Raw genomic sequence first — 20,883 nt, forward strand, 5'->3', positions numbered from 1 at the left:
ATGAAGCTGCTTGTGTCACAGGGACCCTGGTGGCACCAAGTGTGCAGGGACATGGACTGCCTCAGTTGCCAGAGCTTTGGCCCTATCAGTCTTTTCTAGCCTCTGGCAGCTGGCACTCAGAATGCCACTTTGGCTAGTTAGTCCTTCTCCATTTCTCAGCCTGTTCAGGCACTTAGAGAGCTCCACTAACTGGGGTCCTTCTCTGTCATTTGGCATGTCAGGCTTTTAGAGGGCTCCCCTGGCTGGGGTTCTACTCTGTTTGGCATGCCAGGCACTTGAAGGGCCAGCATCTCGATTGTTCAGCTGCTGGTGGGGGCATGGGAGAGAGAGTGTCCGCCATGATGGTTCCACCCTCTACATATGACTGTCTTGCTTCCTTGGCTGCCTGCTTTTCCTTCACAGGCAGTTCCCACCACAGTTTCCTCCCTCACATCCCCTTGGGCCAGCTCCCTCCAGTCAATAGCAGACCTCATCCTGGGATTGCTCCACCATCCAGCTCCCAGCTCCCAGCCACTGTTTTTTTCTAGAGGACTTACATATGGCTGCTGCAAGCTTTGTCTGTGTGATTCTTATTCCATTCGGACTGTCACAGATTAGCTGCTTCACTCTCAGCCTCAAATATTACTCCTCCTCAAATTGTTCTGATGTGGGGATCAGACCCCTGCTTCAGTTCCCTCATCTGCTGAGAGCAATTCCAGTCCTACTAACTCTCCTCTTTTCCCCCCTACTTCCTTCATCCTACTGAGTTTTGAGTGTTTCTACGTATTCTTTTCCGGTTGTCAGATACTCTTGCCTGCTCTCAGCTGGTGTTCTGCAAGCACTTCTCTGTCTGGAGGTGTAGTCCTGATGCATCCATGGATAGAGATGTACTCCACGTCTACTTATGCCTCTGCCATTTTGTTCTCATCATAGAATATTGAGCATAGTTCCCTGAACAATACAGTAAGACCTTGTTGTTCATTCATCCTATATATACTAATTTGCATCTGCTAATCTCAAACTCTCAATCATTCCCTCTCCAAGTCTCCCTCACTTTTGGCGGCCACAAATCTATTCTCTTTGGCTGTGAGTCTGTTTCTGTTTCATAGATATTTTCACTTGTGTCATATTTTAGATTTCACATATAAGTGATACAATGGAATATTACTCAGCCATGAAAGGAATGAAATAATGCCATTTGCAGCAACATAGATGGATCCAGAAATTGCCATACTAAGTGAATAAGTTAGAAAGAGCAAGCCAAATACCATATTATATAACTTATATGTGAAATCTAAAATATACATTTCTTTATTTCTGCAATGGCCTTTTATACGTTCCACTCTTCTTGTGCTCCTTACATGGAGTGTGTGTGGCATCACATATCTTATTGACTAAATCAAATGAAATTCCTCTCAGGAACCTACTTTACTGACTTACTGGGAAATGTCTCAAAACTCCCTTCCTTTTTTAAACCATTAAGCTAGATAGATATAAGAGTTAGTTATAAAATAAATTTGTTGATTGTAGAAACTAAAAAATTTAGAAAAATAAAAAAAGTTGACTTAATTTTTAATATTTAGGTATATATCTTTCTAGACTATATGTATATATTTATAGAAATAAAGATAAACACAGAAATAGGCTAAGACAGTAATATATATTTATTGTTGTTGTTTAGTGGCTAAAGTGAAAGTTGCTCAATCATGTCTGACTCTTGGCAACCCCATGGACTGTAGCCTGCCAGGTTCCTCTCTCCATGGAATTCTCCAGGCCAGAACACTGGACTGGGTATCCATTCCCTTCTCCAGGGGATCACAAATTGTGTCCACCTCTTTTGTGACCCCATAGACTGCAGACTGTCAGGCTACTCTGTCCATGTGATTTCCCAGGCAAGAATACTAGAGTGAGTTGTCATTTCCTTCCCCAGGGGATCTTCCCAACCCAGGAATCAAATCCATATCCCCTGTATCACAGGTGGATTCTTTACCACAGAGCCACCAGTGAAGGCCAATATATATTTATCTATATAGTTAGCATTATGCTATATTAAGAATTGTATGCTCATTGTAATTACAGTTCTATAAGAAGAAATTTTCTGTCAATAAATATTATTTAGAAATGATTTTAATGTTTATTCCTAATTTAATTTTTTTCTTTTACTGTTAACCATTTGGGTTACTTGAGAATATTTTGAAAATTGTAGATCAAGTATGTAAATAAGAATTATCCTGGTTACACTGTAACAGTCCCAGGAAGATTACAGTGCAACTTGAGTGTTGTACTTTGTTGTGAAAAGATGGCCACAGTTTACATTAATATAAGAGTAAATTAACTAAGAAGAAAGAATAACTTATTTGAAAATAGTGCTTTGACACCTAAACAAGTCAGTTAACTTTTCTTAAAAGCCTGTTCCAGGATAGCTATAGAATAACTACCCACTTTTTTCTAATGAAAATTTCTAAATGGTTTGTCCTGTCTAACTTTATCAGTCTAATAAGAATCTATCCTTCAACTTCCTCACTTCTTTAGGTAGAAGTTCCTGTGAACATGTCAAATGCATGAGTGAATGGACAAATTGGCATAGTGGGAAAGCACACACACAAAAGTGAGATGATGGCTGACTGATTTCCCTGATTACTGAAGTTTTAATGAAGTGATAAAGCCCTTACTAAGGATTTTCTAAGTTTTATTAGAAGTCAATACTCTCTTTCTATTTGCAAAATAAGGGCAGCCCAAACTGATTCATAAAAGGGCAGTGTCATACTCAGTTTACAGTTGATGGTCGCTGTTAGTGCCAAATGAAGCAATAATGCACAGCACTGCTGAACATGCAAACAAAGCAAAGCAAAGCAAAACCAAACTAAACAAAACATTTTTAAAAGGGGAAGTGATCTCACATGGCAAGCATGACAAAACAGTGAGGCTGAAGACAAAATAACTGAATTTCATTACTTCTTTAAAATTGTAGCCCTGAGTCTTCACTCATCTGGGCAACTAATCTATAAAAAATGACTGAATTATGTTAAGTTTCTTCTAATTTATGTCACAACCTATCTTTCCAACCAGCATAGATCTGAAGAATAAGCTCTTTTCTTACTAAAGTACTTGTGTTTCACTTAAATTAATCCAGTTGACATCTTTTGTTCATTATGCCCACCTTACTGTTACTATAATGTTACTTAACATTTACATATAAATATTAAATATATACACATTATCTCTAAACCTTAATTCCTATGATTTCCTCTTGCAGGATGCTCTTACATAGCTACACAACTGTGGATAGTTTTCAGCTATTTCTGAAATCCTTTTCTTTTCCCTGCAAATCAATGAAATAAGAACAAAGAGGAAAATCAGGAAGAAAGTGACATGAGTCCTTTATTTCCCATGTTTCAGAATAACTCTTCGGTGACACAGAGTACCTAATGGTTTCTACTCTAGATACATCAGAGTATTGCAGTTTACTTCTCTGCCCTGTAGAAAAAATGTAGACAATTATATATGTTCAAGAAAATTGCATAGTCTCTACTGTGCTACTAGTCTCAGAATTTTTACTCTGCTTAAGAAAATTGCATAGTCTGCTACTCTTGCTAATTTGGTAACTAGATTGTAAATAGCAGAGTCATTTGACATGAAGGTATATTAAATGACTTTGCATAGTCATTATCTCCAAGGAGCCAATTTCTATCTTAATCAACACAAAGTAGATTGCTGTTTTATCAACTGCATAAATTATTTTCAATCTTTTAAAAGAACTCAGGGGAAAAAGGCCTTCATTATATCTTGTAAAGGATTTATTTCAAAATTTACTAACAATATGGTATTTAGTGAATGTCATTTTTTAACAATCATGAAATGTATATTTGATTTCTTATAACTAATTAAAAATATATTTGATATTTTTGAAATGCTGGGTTTTGCAGTAGGTTCATTCAGTGAGTGTTCCTCCTCTCAGAAATATGTTTTTGGGAGTGGCCTTGGTGATCAGGCTTGTTCAGGCAACATTAATGTTATTGTCCCCAGGCCAATTAACGTTGCCTGAACAAGCATGATCAACAAGCAGATTCAATCAGGGATAGGCACATGACTTAGATTCTCTTCCACGGGAATTAGTAATTTTGATGAAAAGAAAATAGTTTCCTTATTTTGCAGGCAGAACTAGTATTTACACTTAGGAGGTATGGCATAGTCATGTTTGCAGGGAAAATTGTGACACACAGAGCTTTGAGATATACAGAAGGAAATTGAGACATAAGGCCATTTGGTCACAGAGAGGCTGATACAATAGCTGCCATAGTTTCTGACAACTTTTCAGTTTTTACTGAAAATCCTTCATGGTATGATTAACTCCTAGATCCTTATATATCTTTTTCTTTTTACTATCCACTTAGAAGATATTGTGTGGTTTATTTAGAACCTGAAGGAAAATAAATTTTGCAGATGTAGAAATGATGGTATTTTTTCATATTATATATATATTTCAGTTCAAATTTTTCCATTTGATTCCTTTGTTTTGGCTATTCTTGTGCAACTTAGATTTAATGAAATCTTCTTTGCAATTTCTCCTCCAGGGTAAATTTTCCAGACAATCCAGCTGCTTCACTGACCCAAACTCTGATTCTGCTACATCAGGTCAGCAAGACCACTGTGCTCAAGGTGGCTTTCCCCTATTTGGATGAGAAAGTGCCTTTAAACAGAAAGCCAGAGACATCCAAGGCCAAATTTGCCTGTTACTCCAGGTGTTTCTTGACTTCTTACTTTTGCATTCCAGTCCCCTATAATGAAAAGGACATCTGTTTTGGGTGTTAGTTCTAAAAGATCTTGTAGGTCTTCATAAAACCGTTCAACTTCAGTTTCTTCAGCGTTACTGATGGGGACATAGACTTGGATAACTGTGATATTGAATGGTTTGCCTTGGAGACGAACATTGCCTTGGAGATGAACAGAGATCATTCTGTCATTTTTGAGATTGCATCCAAGTACTGCATTTCGAACTCTTTTGTTGGCCATGATGGCTACTCCATTTCTTCTGAGGGATTACTGCCCACAGTAGTAGATGTAATGGTCATCTGAGCTAAATTCACCCATTCCAGTCCATTTTAGTTTGCTGATTCCTAGAATGTTGACGTTCACACTTGCCATCTCTTGTTTGACAACTTCCAATTTGCCTTGATTCATGGACCTGACATTCCAGGTTCCTATGCAATATTGCTCTTTACAGCATCAGATCTTGCTTCTATCACCAGTCACATCCACAACTGGGTATTGTTTTTGCTTTGGCTCCAACCCTACATTCTTTCTGGAGTTATTTCTCCACTGATCTCCAGTAGCATATTGGGCACCTAATGACCTGGGGAGTTCCTCTTTTGATATCTTATCATTTTGCCTTTTCATACTGTTCATGGGGTTCTCAAGGAAAGAATACTGAAGTGGCTTGCCATTCCCTTCTCCAGTGGACCACATTCTGTCAGGCCTCTCCACCATGACCCACCCGAGCTGACTGTGGCTCAGATCATGAACTCCTTACTGCCAAATTCAAACTTAAATTGAAGAAAGTAGGGAAAACCTCTAGACCATTCAGGTATGACCTAAATCAACTCCCTTATGATTATACAGTGGAAGTTAGAAGTAGATTTAAGGGTCTAGATCTGATAGATAGAGTGCCTGATGAACTCTGGAATGAGGTTCGTGACATTGTACAGGAGACAGGGATCAAGACCATCCCCATGGAAAAGAAATGCAAAAAAGCAAAATGGCTGTCTGGGAGGCCTTACAAATAGCTGTGAAAAGAAGAGAGGTGAAAAGCAAAGGAGAAAAGCAAAGATATAAGCATCTGAATGCAGAGTTCCAAAGAATAGGAAGAAGAGATAAGAAAGCCTTCGTCAGCAATCAATGCAAAGAAATAGAGGAAAACAACAGAATGGGACTAGAGATCTCTTCAAGAAAATTAGAGATACCAAGGGAACATTTCATGCAAAGATGGGCTCGATAAAGGACAGAAATGGTATGGACCTAACAGAAGCAGAAGATATTAAGAAGAGGTGGCAAGAATACATGGAAGAACTGTACAGAAAAGATCTTCACTACCCAGATAATCATGAGGATGTGATCACTAATCTAGAGCCAGACATCTTGGAAAGTGAAGTCAAGTGGGCCTTAGAAAGCATCATTACGAACAGAGCTAGTGGAGGTGATGCAATTCCAGTTCAGCTGTTTCAAATCCTGACATATGATGCTGTGAAAGTGCTGCACTCAATATGCCAGCAAGTTTGGAAAACTCAGCAGTGGCCACAGGACTGGAAAAGGTCAGTTTTCATTCCAATTCCAAAGAAAGGCAATGCCAAAGAATGCTCAAACTACCGCACAATTGCACTTGTCTCACATGCTAGTAAAGTAATGCTCAAAGTTCTCCAAGCCAGGCTTCAGCAATACGTGAACCATGAACTCCCTGATGCTCAAGTTGGTTTTAGAAAAGGCAGAGGAACCAGAGATCAAATTGCTAACATCCACTGGATCCTGGAAAAAGCAAGAGAGTTCCAGGAAAACATCTATTTCTGCTTTATTGACTATGCCAAAGCCTTTGACTGTGTGGATCACAATAAACTGTGGAAAATTCTGAAAGAGATGGAAATACCAGACCACCTAACCTGCCTTTGAGAAATCTGTATGCAGGTCAGGAAGCAACAGTTCGAACTGGACATGGAACAACAGACTGGTTCCAAATAGGAAAAGGAGTACGTCAAGGCTGTATATTGTCACCCTGCTTATTTAACTTCTATGCAGTGTACATCATGAGAAACGCTGGACTAGATGAAACACAAGCTGGAATCAAGATTGCCGGGAGAAATACCAACAACCTCAGATATGCAGATGACACCACCCTTATGGCAGAAAGTGAAGACAAACTAAAAAGCCTCTTGATGAAAGTAAAAGAGGAGAGTGAAAAAGTTGGCTTAAAGCTCAACATTCAGAAAATGAAGATGATGGCATCTGGTCCCATCACTTCATGGGAAATAGATGGGGAAACAATCGAAACAGTGTCAGACTTTTTTTTTTTGGGGGGGGGGCTCCAAAATCACCGCAGATGGTGACTGCAGCCATGAAACTAAAAACCGCTTGCTCCTTGGAAGTAAAGTTATGACCAACCTAGATAGTATATTCAAAAGCAGAGACATTACTTTGCTGATTAAGGTCCGTCTGGTCAAGGCTATGGTTTTTCCTGTGGTCATGTATGGATGTGAGAATTGGACTGTGAAGAAGGCTGAGCACCGAAGAATTGATGCTTTTGAACTGTGGTGTTGGAGAAGACTCTTGAGAGTCCCTTGGACTGCAAGGAGATCCAACCAGTCCATTCTGAAGGAGATCAACCCTGGGATTTCTTTGGAAGGAATGATGCTAAAGCTGAAGCTCCAGTATTTTGGCCACCTCATGTGAAGAGTTGAGTCTTTGGAAAAGACTGATGCTGGGAGGGATTGGGAGCAGGAGGAGAAGGGGACGACTGAGGATGAGATGGCTGAATGGCATCATGGACTCAATGGACGTGAGTCTGAGTGAACTCCGGGAGTTGGTGATGGACAGGGAGGCCGGACGTGCTGTGATTCATGGGGTCACAAAGAGTCGGACATGACTGAGCCACTGAACTGAACTGAACTGATATTATTTACTCAGTCTGGGACCACTTAGCTTTTTATGAAAAACATCTAGACATGGTTATTGTAAACTGTTCCTTAACTTTTTCTGAAATAAACTCATGTATTGATTATATTTTTCATTTAATATCTTGCTTAATATTAGGTTTCTTCAAACATTTTTAGAATTATTTTAATAGGCTAATGTAAGTCAAAGGTATTTGTATTACATTGGTCTCACTTTTGTTTCCTCTGTGCTGGTTTTACCCAACCCATGGGCTGCCTTTCCAGTACTAGCTATTGAAATGATATTTTGCGCTATCTGTCCTGTCATGATATCTCAGATCTAGATACAAAGCATGTGGTCACTTAGGCTCATTCATGATTGCAAAGGTCTCTGTACATTCTTATAAGCCTCCATTTCAGAATTATAACAGTGTGTAAAGCGCTTATCACTGACCCCACAAATACCTTGGTCTCCTTTACAGTAAACTTTACAATAGAACTCGTTTGCAGTAGAACTCAAAGCTACTACTACATGGTTGTGGATCTGATGCCCAATAGATAAACCCCTCCCATTATTGTTCAACAATAAGATTTTTCTAATTTCTGGGTAACTACTTTGTACTTTATCTACTATTCTTATGTATTTAGAGCTAGTTCACTACAGTTCGGTCGTTCAGTCGTGTCTGACTCTTGGCAACCTCATGGACTGCAGCAGGCCAGGCCTCCCTATCCATCACCAACTCCCGGAGTTTACTCAAACTCATGTCCATTGAGTTGGTGATGCCATCTAACCATCTCATCCTCTGTTGTTCCCTTTTCCTGCTTATAATCTTTTCCAGCATGAGGATCTTTTTCAATGAGTCAGCTCTTCTAATCAAAGTAATAGAGTTTCAGCTTCAGTATCAGTCCTTCCAATGAACACTCGGGACTGATTTCCTTTAGGATGGGCTGGTTGGATCTCCTTGCAGTCCAAGGGACTCTCAAGAGTCTTCTCCAGCACTACAGTAAAATGCATCAATTCTTCAGTGCTCAGCTTTCTTTATAGTCCAACTCTCACATCCATATGTGACTACTGGAAAAACCATAGCCTTGACTAGATGAACCTTTGTTGGCAAAGTCATATCTCTGCTTTTCAACATGCTGTCTAAGTTGGTCATAACTTTCCATCTAAGGAGCAAATGTCTTTTAATTTCATGGCTGCAGTTACCATCTACAGTGATTTTGGAGGCCTCCCCCCCAAAAAAAATTAAGTCTGTCACTGTTTCCACTGTTTACCTGTTTACCATGAAGTGATGGGACTGGATGCCATGATTTTAGTTTTCTGAATGTTGAGTTTTAAGCCAACTTTTTCACTCTCCTCTTTCACTTTCATCAAGAGGCTCTTTAGTTCTTCTTCACTTTCTGTCATAAGGGTGGTGCCATGTGCATAGAGGAGGTTATTTCTTCTGGCAATCTTGATTCCAGCTTGTGTTTCATCCAGTGCAGTATTTCTCATGATGTACTCTGAATATAAGTTAAGTAAGCATGGTGACAATATGCATCCAAGGTGATGCATTCCTTTCCCTATTTGGAACCAGTTTGTTCCATGTTCACTTCTAACTGTTGCTTCTTGACCTGCAGATGCTTCTTGACCTCAGATTTCTCAAGAGGCAGGGCAGATGGTCTGGTATTCCAATCTCTTTCAGAATTTTCCACAGTTTGTTTTAATCCACACAGTCAAAAGCTTTGGCATAGTCAATAAATCAGAAATAGATTTTTTTTTTTTTCTGGGACTTTCTTGCCTTTTCAATGATCCAGCAGATGTTGGCAATGTGATCTCTGGTTCCTCTGCCTTTTCTAAAACCAGCTTTAACATCTGGAAGTTCAAGGTTCACGTACTGTTGAAGTCTGGCTTGAAGAATTTTGAGCATTACTTGGATAGCACGTGAGATGAGTGTAATTATGTGGTAGTATGAGTATTTTTGGCATTGCGTTTCTTTGGAATTGGAATGAAAACTGACCTTTTCCAGTCCTGCTGAGTTTTCCAAATTTGCTGGCATATTGAGTGCAGCACTTTCACAGCATCATTTCTCAGGATTTGAAATAGCTCAACTGGAATTCCATCACCTCCACTAGCTTTTTTCGGAGTGATGTTTCCTAAGGGCCCACTTGACTTTGCATTCCAGGATGTCTGGCTCTAGGTGACTGATTACAGCATTGATTATCTGGGTCATGAAGATCTTTTTTGTATTGTTCTTCTGTGTATTCTTACCACCTCTTGTTAATATCTTCTGCTTCTGTTAAGTCCATACCATTTCTGTCCTTTATTGTGCCCATCTTTGCATGAAAAGTTCTTGGAGCTAAGCATGAAATAACTGAGGCATCATGACTAGAATATATTTCCAACTACCAGTCAGACATTTTTTCTCTGAAATTTACATAATCTAAATATGGGGTAAACTAAAATTTTCCATTTTTATATAGTTAAAGCAGAAAAAAAAACTTTAGATAGCATATCCTCATTAAAAAGTATTACTTTGTATTTTTAAAAGAAATAAGTTTTATGAAAGTGGGTATAGAGGGAACATATCTTAGCACAATAAAAGCTGTTTATAACAAATCCATAGGAATACAATACTAAAGTGTGAAAAGATGAAAGCTGGAACAACTCAAGGATGCCCACTCTCACCAATTCTCTTTAATATAGTATTCGGAGTTTGAGCCACAGCAATCAGCTAATAAAAAGAATTCAAAGGAATTCAAATTGGTAAGGAAAAGTTAAAACTGTCAGTATATATGATGAAATGATAGTATATATATGTAGAAATTCCTAAAAATCCCTGGAAAAAACTACAAGAACTGATAAATGAAGTTAGCAAGGTAGAAGAATACAAGATTAACATACAGAAATAAGTTGCATTTTTTTACACTAACAATGAAAAATCAGAAATAATCTCTTTTAAAATTACATCAAAAAATAAAATTCCAGAGGAAACGTTACCAAGGAGTTAGAAGATTTATATGCTGAGAACTTATATTTATAGTTGAGAAAGCATTAAAAAAAGAAATTAAAGATGATTCAAAGAAATGGAAAGATATTCCATGCTCTTGTATTGGAAGAATATTGTAAAAATCATAGAACTATTCAAAGCAATATAGAGATTTAAGTTCAGTTCAGTTCAGTTGCTCAGTCGTGTCCGACTCTTTGTGACCCCATGAATCGCAGCACGCCAGGCCTCCCTGTCCCTTACCAACTCCCGGAGTTCACTCAGATTCACGTCCATCGAGTCAGTAATGCCATCCAGCCATCTTATCCTTGGTCGTCCCCTTCTCCTCCTGCCCCCAATCCCTCCCAGCATCAAAGTCTTTTCCAATGAGTCAACTCTTTGCATGAGGTGGCCAAAGTACTGGAATTTCAGTTTTAGCATCATTTCCTTCCAAAGAAATCCCAGGGCTGATCTCCTTCCGAATGGATTGGTTGGATCTCCTTGCAGTCCAAGGGACTCTCAAGAGTCTTCTCCAACACCACAGTTCAAAAGCATCAATTTTTTGGCACTCAGCCTTCTTCAGAGTTGAACTCTCACATCCATACATGACTACTGGAAAAACCAGTGATCCCTATTAAATTACTCTGGACACTTTTCATAGAACTAGAACAAGTAATCCTAAAATTCATGTGAAACCAAAAAGACCCAGAATTACCAAGGCAATCCTGAGGAAAAATAACAAGTCAGAAGGCATAACTTTCCCAGATTTCAGACACAGTAATCAAAAGCTACAGTTATCAAATCAGTGCAGTACTGGCACAAAAACAGACTCACAGATCAATGGAACAGAATAGAGAACCCAGAAAGAAACCTGCACGCTTATGATTAATTGGGAGGCAATAATGTAAATTGAGAAACAGTCTCTTCAGCAAGTGGTTTTGGGAAGTTGGGCTTCAATCACGTTAGAACACACACTCATATCATGAACAAAAGTAAACCCAAAATGGCTTAAGGACTTCACCATAAGACATGATACCATAAAACTCCTTGTTGTTCTGTCGTTCAGTTGTGTCTGATTGTTTGAGACCCCATGGACTGCAGCACTCTAGGCTTCCATGTCCTTCACTATCTTCCATAATTTGCTGAAACTCACATCTATTGAGTTGTTTATGCCATCTAACCATCTCATTCACTGTTGCCCTTTTCTCCTCCTGCCCTCAATATTTCCCAGCATTAAAGATGTTTTCAATGAGTCAGCTCTTCCCAGCAGGTGGTCAAGTATTGGAGCTTCAGTATCAGTCTTTCCAATGAATATTCAGGGTTGATTTACTTTAAGATTGACTGGTTTGATCTCCTCTCCAAGGAACTCTCATGAGTCTTCTCTAGCACCACATTTCAAAAGCAATTCTTCAGTGCTCAGCCGTTTTTATGGTCCAACTCTCACATCTATATGTGACTACTGGAAAAACCATAACTTGACGAGACAGAGCTTCATTGTCAAAGTAATGTCTCTGCTTTTTAATACACTGTCTAGGTTGTCATAGCTATTCTTCCAAGGAGTAAGTGTCTTTTAATTTCATGGCTACAGTCACTCTCACAGTTATTTTGGAGGCCAAGAAAATAAAGTCTGTCACTATTCGTGTTTTTCCCCATCTATTTGCCATGAAATTTTGGGATCATATGCCATTATCTTAGACTTTTGAATGTTGGGTTTTAAGCAAGCTTTTTCACTCTCCTCTTTCACCCTCATAAAGAGGCTCTTTAGTTCCTCTATGCTTCCTGTCATTTGGTTGGTGTCAGCTGCATATCTGAGGTTATTGATGTTCCTCCCAGCCATCTTGATTCCAGCTTGGGCTTCATCCAGCCCAGCGTTTTGCATAATGTACTCTGCATGTCGGGCTTACTGCATAGCTCAGCTGGTAAAGAATCTGCCTGCAATGCAGGAGACCCTGGTTTGATTCCTGGGTTGGGAAATTCCTCTGGAGAAGGGATAGGCTACCCAGTCAAGTATTCTTGGGCTTCCCGGGTGGTTCAGATGGTGAAAAATCTGCCTTTAATGAGGGAAACCTGGGTTCAATCCCTGGGTTGGGAAGATCCCCTGGAGGAGGGCATTGTGACCCAGTCCAGTTTTCTTGCCTGGACAATACCCATGGACAGAAGAGCCTGGTGGACTACAGTCCATGGGGTTGCAAAGAATTGGACATAACTGAGTAACTAAGCACAGCATACACCACACTCTGCATGCAAGTTAAATAAGCAGGATGACAATAAACAGCCTTGTTATACTCCTTTCCAAACTTTGAACCAGTCCATGGTTCCATGTCTGATTCTAACTGTTGCTTCTTAGCCTGCATACATGTTTCTCAGGAGGCAGTTTTGATTGTCTGGTTTTCCATGTCTAAGAATTTTCCACAGTTTGTTGTGATAGCATAGTCAATGAAGGAGAAGTAGATGTTTTCTTGGAATTGCCTTGTTTTTCCTATGTTCCAGTGGATGTTGGCAATTTGACCTCTGGTTCCTCTGCCTTTTCTAAACCCAGCTTGAACATATGGAATTTGTCAGTTCACATACCACTGAAGCCTAGCTTGAAGGATTTTGAGTAAAATCTTACTAGCATATGAAATGAGTTCAATTTTATGGTAGTTTGAACATTCTTTGGCCTTGTGCTTCTTTGGTATTAGAATGAAAACTGGATCTTTTCCAGTCCTGTGGCCACTGCTGAATTTTCTAAATTTGCTAGCATATTTAGTATAGCACTTTCACAGCATCATTGTTTAAGATTTGAAATAGCTCAGCTAGAATTCTGTTACCTCCACTAGCTTTGTTTGCAGTATTGCTTCTTAAAGGCCCACTTGACTTCACACAGCAGGATGTGTGGTTCACACCATCATGGTTATCCAGGTCATTAAGACCTTTGCTGTAGCAATCATAGGCAGAACATCTTCTAACATAGTTGCACCAGTGTTTTCTTAGGTCAATCTCCCAAGGTAATAGAAATAAAAATGAAAATGAACAAATAGTATCTAATCAAACTTATACTTTTGCACAACAAAGGAAACCATAAACAAAATGAAAAGACAACCTTCAGAATGGGAGAAAATAGTTGCAAAAATGGAGCTGACAAGGGCTTATACAACTCAACAACAACAATAGCAAAACAACAACAAATACAACCCAATCAAAAAAGGAGAAGAAGACATAAATGGACATTTCTCCATAAAAGACATGCAGATGGCCAATAAGCACATGAAAAGATGCTCAACATTGCTAATTATTAAACAAATGCGAATAAAAACTGTAGTGAGTTAGGACACTCTACATATGTACACCCATGGCTGGTTCATGCCAATGTATGGCAAAAATTACTACAATATTGTAAAGTAATTAGCCTCTGATTAAAATAAATTAATTAATTTTTAAAAAAGTACAGTGAAGTACCACCTCAGACCAGTCAGAATGGCCATCATTAAAACATCACCAAGTAGCAAATGCTGTAGAGAGTGTGGAGAAAAGGGAATACTCTTATCTTGTTGCTGAGAATGTACATTGATGAAGCCACTATGGAAAACAGTGTTGATATTCCTCAAAAACCTAAAAATGGAGTGGCCATATGATATAGCAATCTCACTCCTGGGCATATACCCAGAAAAAAACTATAATTCAGAAGGATACAGGCACATTTATGTTCCTAGCAGCACTATTTACAATAGCTAAGAAAGACATGAAAACAACCTAAATACCTACATGTTTATTAACAGAATAGATACAGAAGATATGGTGTGTGTGTGTGTGTGTGTGTGTGTGTGTGTATGAGTAATATTTCATGAGATATTACTAAGCCATCAGAATCAAATAATGCCATTTTATATGAAGTAAGTCATAAGGAGAAAGACATATACTGTATTATATTACTTATATGTGGAATCTAAAATAGAGTACAGATCAATATATCTACAAAATAAAAATAGTCACAGATTTAGAGAACAGACTTGTGGTTGCCAAGAAGGAAGGGGTTGGAGTGATGGCATGGGACTCAAGGATTAACAGGGGCAAATAATTACATATATTTGGGACACATATATGTATAACTGAGTCATTTTGCTGTATATAAGAAATTAATACAACATTGTAAATCAACTATTCTTGAATAAAAATTTTCAAAAAAAGGAAGATAATCATTTTATGTAATGTAATTAAAAAGTTTTTAAACCCCAGAACATAATCACTTTTGTTTTATTAAATTTGTCTCCTTCCTTTCTGTACTCACAATGAAATAATATCAGAAAAGAATTGAAGTTTTGTTGAAATTGCTATCATATAACTTATGCTTTGAAATTGGTAACCATAAACTTTATTTTTATTTTTTAAAAAGGTATAGATAAATCAGAAGATAGTCATGATTTGTTAGTAAAGAAAGATACATTATATAGCATTTTTAGCAATTAAAAATCAGCAGGTGTATACATGTGTGTAAACATGTGTATGTATACTTTTTAATATACATATATATTTACTTTAAATAAATTTATATAACAAAAATATGCATAAATCTGCTAACAGTGTTTGACTGTGAATATTGGCATTATTACTCTTCCCTTTCATGTATCACTGCTTTGTCATGGTAAAGGGGCTTGCATAATTCAATGAAGCTATGAACCATGCCATGCAGGATAACCCAAGATGCATGGATCATATTGAAGAGTTCTGACAAAATGTGGTCCACAGGAGAAATAATGACAACCCACTCCAGTATTCTTACCTGGAAAACTCCATGGACAATAAGTATGAAAAGGGAAAAAGATATGATGCTTGGAGATGAGCCCCCTTAGGTTAGAAGATGTCCAATATGCTACTAGGGAAGGGCAGAGTGCAGTTACTAATAGCTCTAGAAAGAATGAAGCAGCTGGGCCAAAGCAGAAACGATGCTCTGTTGTAGGTGTGTCTAGTGGTAAAAGTAAAGTTCAATACTGTAAAGAGTAATATTGCATAGGCACCTGGAATGTTGGGCTTCCCAGGTGGTGCTAGTGGTAAAGAATCTGCCTGCCAATTCAGGAGATATAAGATACATGGGTTCGATCCCTATGTTGGGAGAATCCCCTGGAGAAGGGCATGGCAACCCACGTCAGTATTCTTGCCTGTAGAATTCCAATGGACAGAGGAACCTGATGGGCTACATTCCATCGGATCATACAGAGTTGAACATGATTGAAGTAACTTAGCATCCACATCACCTGGAATGTTAGGTCCGTGAATCAAGGTAAACTGGATATGATCAAGCAGGAGATGGAAAGATTGAACATTGACATCATGAGACTCAGTGAACTAAAATGGATGGGAAAGGGCAAATTTAATTTAGATGACCAGTATATGAACTACTATGAGCAAGAATACCTTAGAAAATGGAATAGCCCTCATAGTCAACAAGAGACCAAAATGCACTGCTCCTGCTGCTGCTGCTAAGTCGCGTCAGTTGTGTCCAACTCTGTGCGACCCCATAGACGGAAATCCACCAGGCTCCTCTGTCCCTGGGATTCTCCAGGCAAGAACACTGGAGTGGGTTGCCATTTCCTTCTCCACCAAAATGCACTATTGGGGTGCAATCTCAAAAATGACAGAATGTCTTTCATTCATTTCTAAGGCAAACTATTCAACATCACAGTAATCCAAGTCTATGGCGAACCACTGATGCCAAAGAAGCTGACGTTGACCAGTTCTATAAAAGCCTACAACACTTTCTAGAATGAACACTGGGCAAAAAAAAAAAAAAAAAAAAAAAGAGAGAGAGAGAGAGAGAGAAAGAGATGTCTTTCTCATCATACAGGATTAGAATGCAAAAGTATAGACCCAAGAGACACCTATAATAACACGCAAGTTTGGCCGTGGAGTACAGAATAAAGCAGGGAAACTCCAGATATGTTTCTAATAAGCAGGCATGTTTAAAAACAATTGGACTGTATGAGGATCCTTTACTTTTATCCTGTTTCACTTTTTCTATTTCATATTCACTGCTCCCATTTTGATTTAGTCTATGTTTTTCCAATTTTTCCATCTCTCTCTCTTTTTAAATATAAATTAATTTATTTTAATTGGAGGTTAATTACTTTACAATATTGTATTGGTTTTGCCATTCATCAACATGAATCCACCACGGGTGTACATGTGTTCCCCCTCCTGAACCCCCTTCCCAGCTCCCTCCCCATACCATCCCTCTGGGTCATCCCAGTGCACCAGGCCCGAGCATCCTGTATCATGCATTGAACCTGGACTGGCGATTCGTTTCACATATGATATTATACATGTTTAAATGTCATTCTCCCAAATCATCCCACCCTCTCCCTCTCCCACAGAGTCCAAAAGACTGTTCTATATATCTGTGTCTCTTTTCCTATCTCGCATACAGGGTTATCATTACCATCTTTCTAAATTCCATATATATGCATTAGTATACTGCATTGGTGTTTTTCGTTCTGGCTTACTACACTCTGTATAATAGGCTCCAGTTTCATCCACCTCATTAGAACTGATTCAAATGTATTGTTTTCAATGGCTGAGTAATACTCCATTGTGTATATGTACCACAGCTTTCTTATCCATTCATCTACTGATGGACATCAAGGTTGCTTCCAGGTCCTGGCTATTATAAACAGTGCTGCGATGAACATTGGGGTACACGTGTCTCTTTCAATTCTGGTTTTCTCAGTGTGTATGCCTAGCAGCGTGATTGCTGGGTCATATGGCAGTTCTATTTCCAGTTTTTTAAGGAGTCTCCACACTGTTCTCTATAGTGGCTGTACTAGTTTGCATTCCCTCCAACAGTATAAGAGGATTCCCTTTTCTCCACACCCTCTCCAGCATTTATTGCTTGTAGACTTTTGGATTGCAGCCATTCTGACTTGTGTGGAATGGTACCTCATTGTGGTTTTGATTTGCATTTCTCTGACAATGAGTGATGTTGAGCGTCTTTTCATGTGTTTGTTAGCCATCTGTATGTCTTCTTTGGAGAAATGTCTATTTAGTTCTTTGGCCCATTTTTTGATTGGGTGGTTTATTTTTCTGGAATTGAGCTGCAGGAGTTGCTTGTATGTTTTTGAGATTAATTCTTTGTCAGTTGCTTCATTTGCTATTATTTCCTCCCATTCTGAAGGCTGTCTTTTCACGTTGCTTATAGTTTCCTTTGTTGTGCAGAAGCTTTTAATTTTAATTAGGTCTCACTTGTTTATTTTTGCTTTTATTTCCAGTATTCTGCGAGGTGGTTCATAGAGTATCCTGCTATGATGTATGTCGGAGAGTGTTTTGCGTATGTTCTCCTCTAGGAGTTTTCTAATTTCTGGTCTTACATTTGGATCTTTAATCCATTTTGAACTTATTTTTGTGTATGGTGTTAGAAAGTGTTCTAGTTTCATTCTTTTACAAGTGGTTGATCAGTTTTCCCAGCACCACTTGTAAAGAGATCGTCTTCTCTACATTGTATATTCGTACCTCCTTTGTCAAAGCGTCTGCCTAGAATGCGGGAGACCCGGGTTTGATCCCTGGGTCGGGAAGATCCCTGGAGAAAGAAATGGCAACCCGCTCCAGTACTCTTGCCTGGAGAAGCCCATGGAGGGAGGAGCCTGGTATGCTAAAGTCCACGGGGTCACAAAGAGTTGGACACAGTTTCCCTGGTGGCTCAAAGGGTAAAGTGTCTGCCTGCAATGCGGGAGACCTGGGTTCGATCCCTGGGTAAGAAAGATTCCCTGGAGAAGGAAATGGCAACCCACTCCAGTACTCTTGCCTGGAAAATCCCATGGACAGAGAAGCCTGGTGGGCTACAGTCCATGATCGCAAAGAGTTGGACACGACTGAGCGATTTCACTTTCACTTGTCAAAGATAAGGTGTCCATAGGTGCTTCGATTTATCTCTGGGCTTTCTATTTGGTTCCATTGATCTATATTTCTGTCTTTGTGCCAGTACCATACTGTCTTGATGACTGTGGCTTTGTAGTAGAGACTGAAGTCAGGCAAGTTGATTCCTCCAGTTCCATTCTTCTTTCTCAAGATTGCTTTGGCTATTCGAAGTTTTTTGTATTTCCATACAAATTGTGAAATTATTTGTTCTAGCTCTGTGAAAAGTACCGTTGGTAGTTTGATAGGGATTGCTTTAAATCTATAGACTGCTTTGGGTAGTACACTCATTTTCACTCTATTGATTCTTCTGATCCATGAACATGATATATTTCTCCATCTATTAGTGTCCTCTTTGATTTCTTTCACCAGTGTTTTAAGTTTTCTATATATAGGTCTTTAGTTTCTTTAGGTAGATATATTCTTAAGTATTTTATTCTTTTCATTGCTATGGTGAATGGAATTTTTTGCTTAATTTCTCTTTCTGTTTTCTCATTATTAGTGTATAGGAATGCAAGGAATTTCTGTGTGTTGACTTTATATCCTGCAACTTTACTGTATTCATTGATTAGCTCTAGTAATTTTCTGGTGGAGTCTTTAGGGTTTCCTATGTAGAGGATCATGTCATCTGCAAAGAGAGAGTTTTACTTCTTTTCCAATTTGGATTTCTTTTATTTCTTTTTCTGCTCTGATTGCTGTGGCCAAAACTTCCAAACCTATGTTGAATAGTAATGGTGAAAGTGGGCACCCTTGTCTTGTTCCTGATTTTAGGGGAAATGCTTCCAGTTTTTCACCATTGAGGATAATGTTTGCTGTGGGGTTGTCATATATAGCTTTTATTATGTTGAGATGTGTTCCTTCTATTCCTGCTTTCTGGAGAGTTTTTATCGTAAATGGATGTTGAATTTTGTCAAAGGCTTTCTCTGCATCTATTGAAATAATCATATGGCTTTTATTTTTCAATTTGTTAATGGGGTGAATTACATTGATTGATTTGTGGATATTGAAGAATCTTTGCATCCCTGGGATAAAGCCCACTTGGTCATGGTGTATGATTTTTTTAATGTGTTGCTGGATTCTGTTTGCTAGAATTTTGTTAAAGATATTTGCCTCTATGTTCATCAGTGATATTGGCCTGTAGTTTTCCTTTTTGGTGGCATCTTTGTCAGGTTTTGGTATTAGGGTGATGGTGGCCTCATAGAATGAGTTTGGAAGTTTACCTTCCTCAGCAATTTTCTGGAAGAGTTAGAGTAGGATAGGTGTTAGCTCTTCTCTAAATTTTTGGTAGAATTCAGCTGTGAAGCCGTCTGGACCTGGGCTTTTGTTTGCTGGAAGATTTCTGATTACAGTTTCAATTTCCATGCTTGTGATGGGTCTGTTAAGATTTTCTATGTCTTCTGGGTTCAGTTTTGGAATGTTGTACTTTTCTAAGAATTTGTCCATTTCTTCCACGTTGTCCATTTTATTGGCATATAATTGCTGATAGTAGTCTCTTATGATCCTTTGTATTTCTGTGTTGTCTGTTGTAATCTCTCCATTTTCATTTCTAATTTTATTGATTTGATTTTTCTCCCTTTGTTTCCTGATGAGTCTGGCTAATGATTTGTCAATTTTATTTATCCTTTCAAAGAACCAGCTTTTGGCTTTGTTAATTTTTGCTATGGTCTCTTTTGTTTCTTTTGCATTTATTTCTGCCCTAATTTTTGAGATTTCTTTCCTTCTACTAACCCTGGGGTTCTTCATTTCTTCCTTCTCTAGTTGCTTTAGGTGTAGAGTTAGGTTATTTATTTGACTTTTTTCTTGTTTCTTGAGGTATGCCTGTATTGCTATGAACTTTCCACTTAGCACTGCTTTTACAGTGTCCCACAGGTTTTTGGGTTGTTTTGTTTTCATTTTATTCATTTCTATGCATATTTTGATTTCTTTCTTTTTTTTTTTTTATTTCTCCTTTGATTTGTTGGTTATTCAGCAGCGTGTTGTTCAGCCTCCATATGTTGGAATTTTTAATAGTTTTTCTCCTGTAATTGAGATCTAATCTTAATGCGTTATGGTCAGAAAAGATGCTTGGAATGACTTCAAATTTTTTGAATTTGACAAGGCTAGTTTTATGGCCCAGGATGTGATCTATCCTGGAGAAGGTCTGTGTGTGCTTGAGAAAAAGGTGAAATTCAATGTTTTGGGTGAAATGTCCTATAGATATCAATTAAGTCTAACTGGTCTATTGTATCATTTAAAGTTTGTGTTTGCTTGTTAATTTTCTGTTTAGTTGATCTATCCATAGGTGTTAGTGGGGTATTAAAGTCTCCCACTATTATTGTGTTATTGTTAATTTTCCCTTTCATACTTGTTAGCATTTGTCTTACATTTTGCAGTGCTCCTACGTTGGGTGCATATATTTAAAATTGTTATATCTTCTTCTT

The sequence above is a fragment of the Capricornis sumatraensis genome, chromosome 17 (genome assembly GCF_032405125.1).
Source record: "Capricornis sumatraensis isolate serow.1 chromosome 17, serow.2, whole genome shotgun sequence".
Taxonomy (NCBI): domain Eukaryota; kingdom Metazoa; phylum Chordata; class Mammalia; order Artiodactyla; family Bovidae; genus Capricornis; species Capricornis sumatraensis.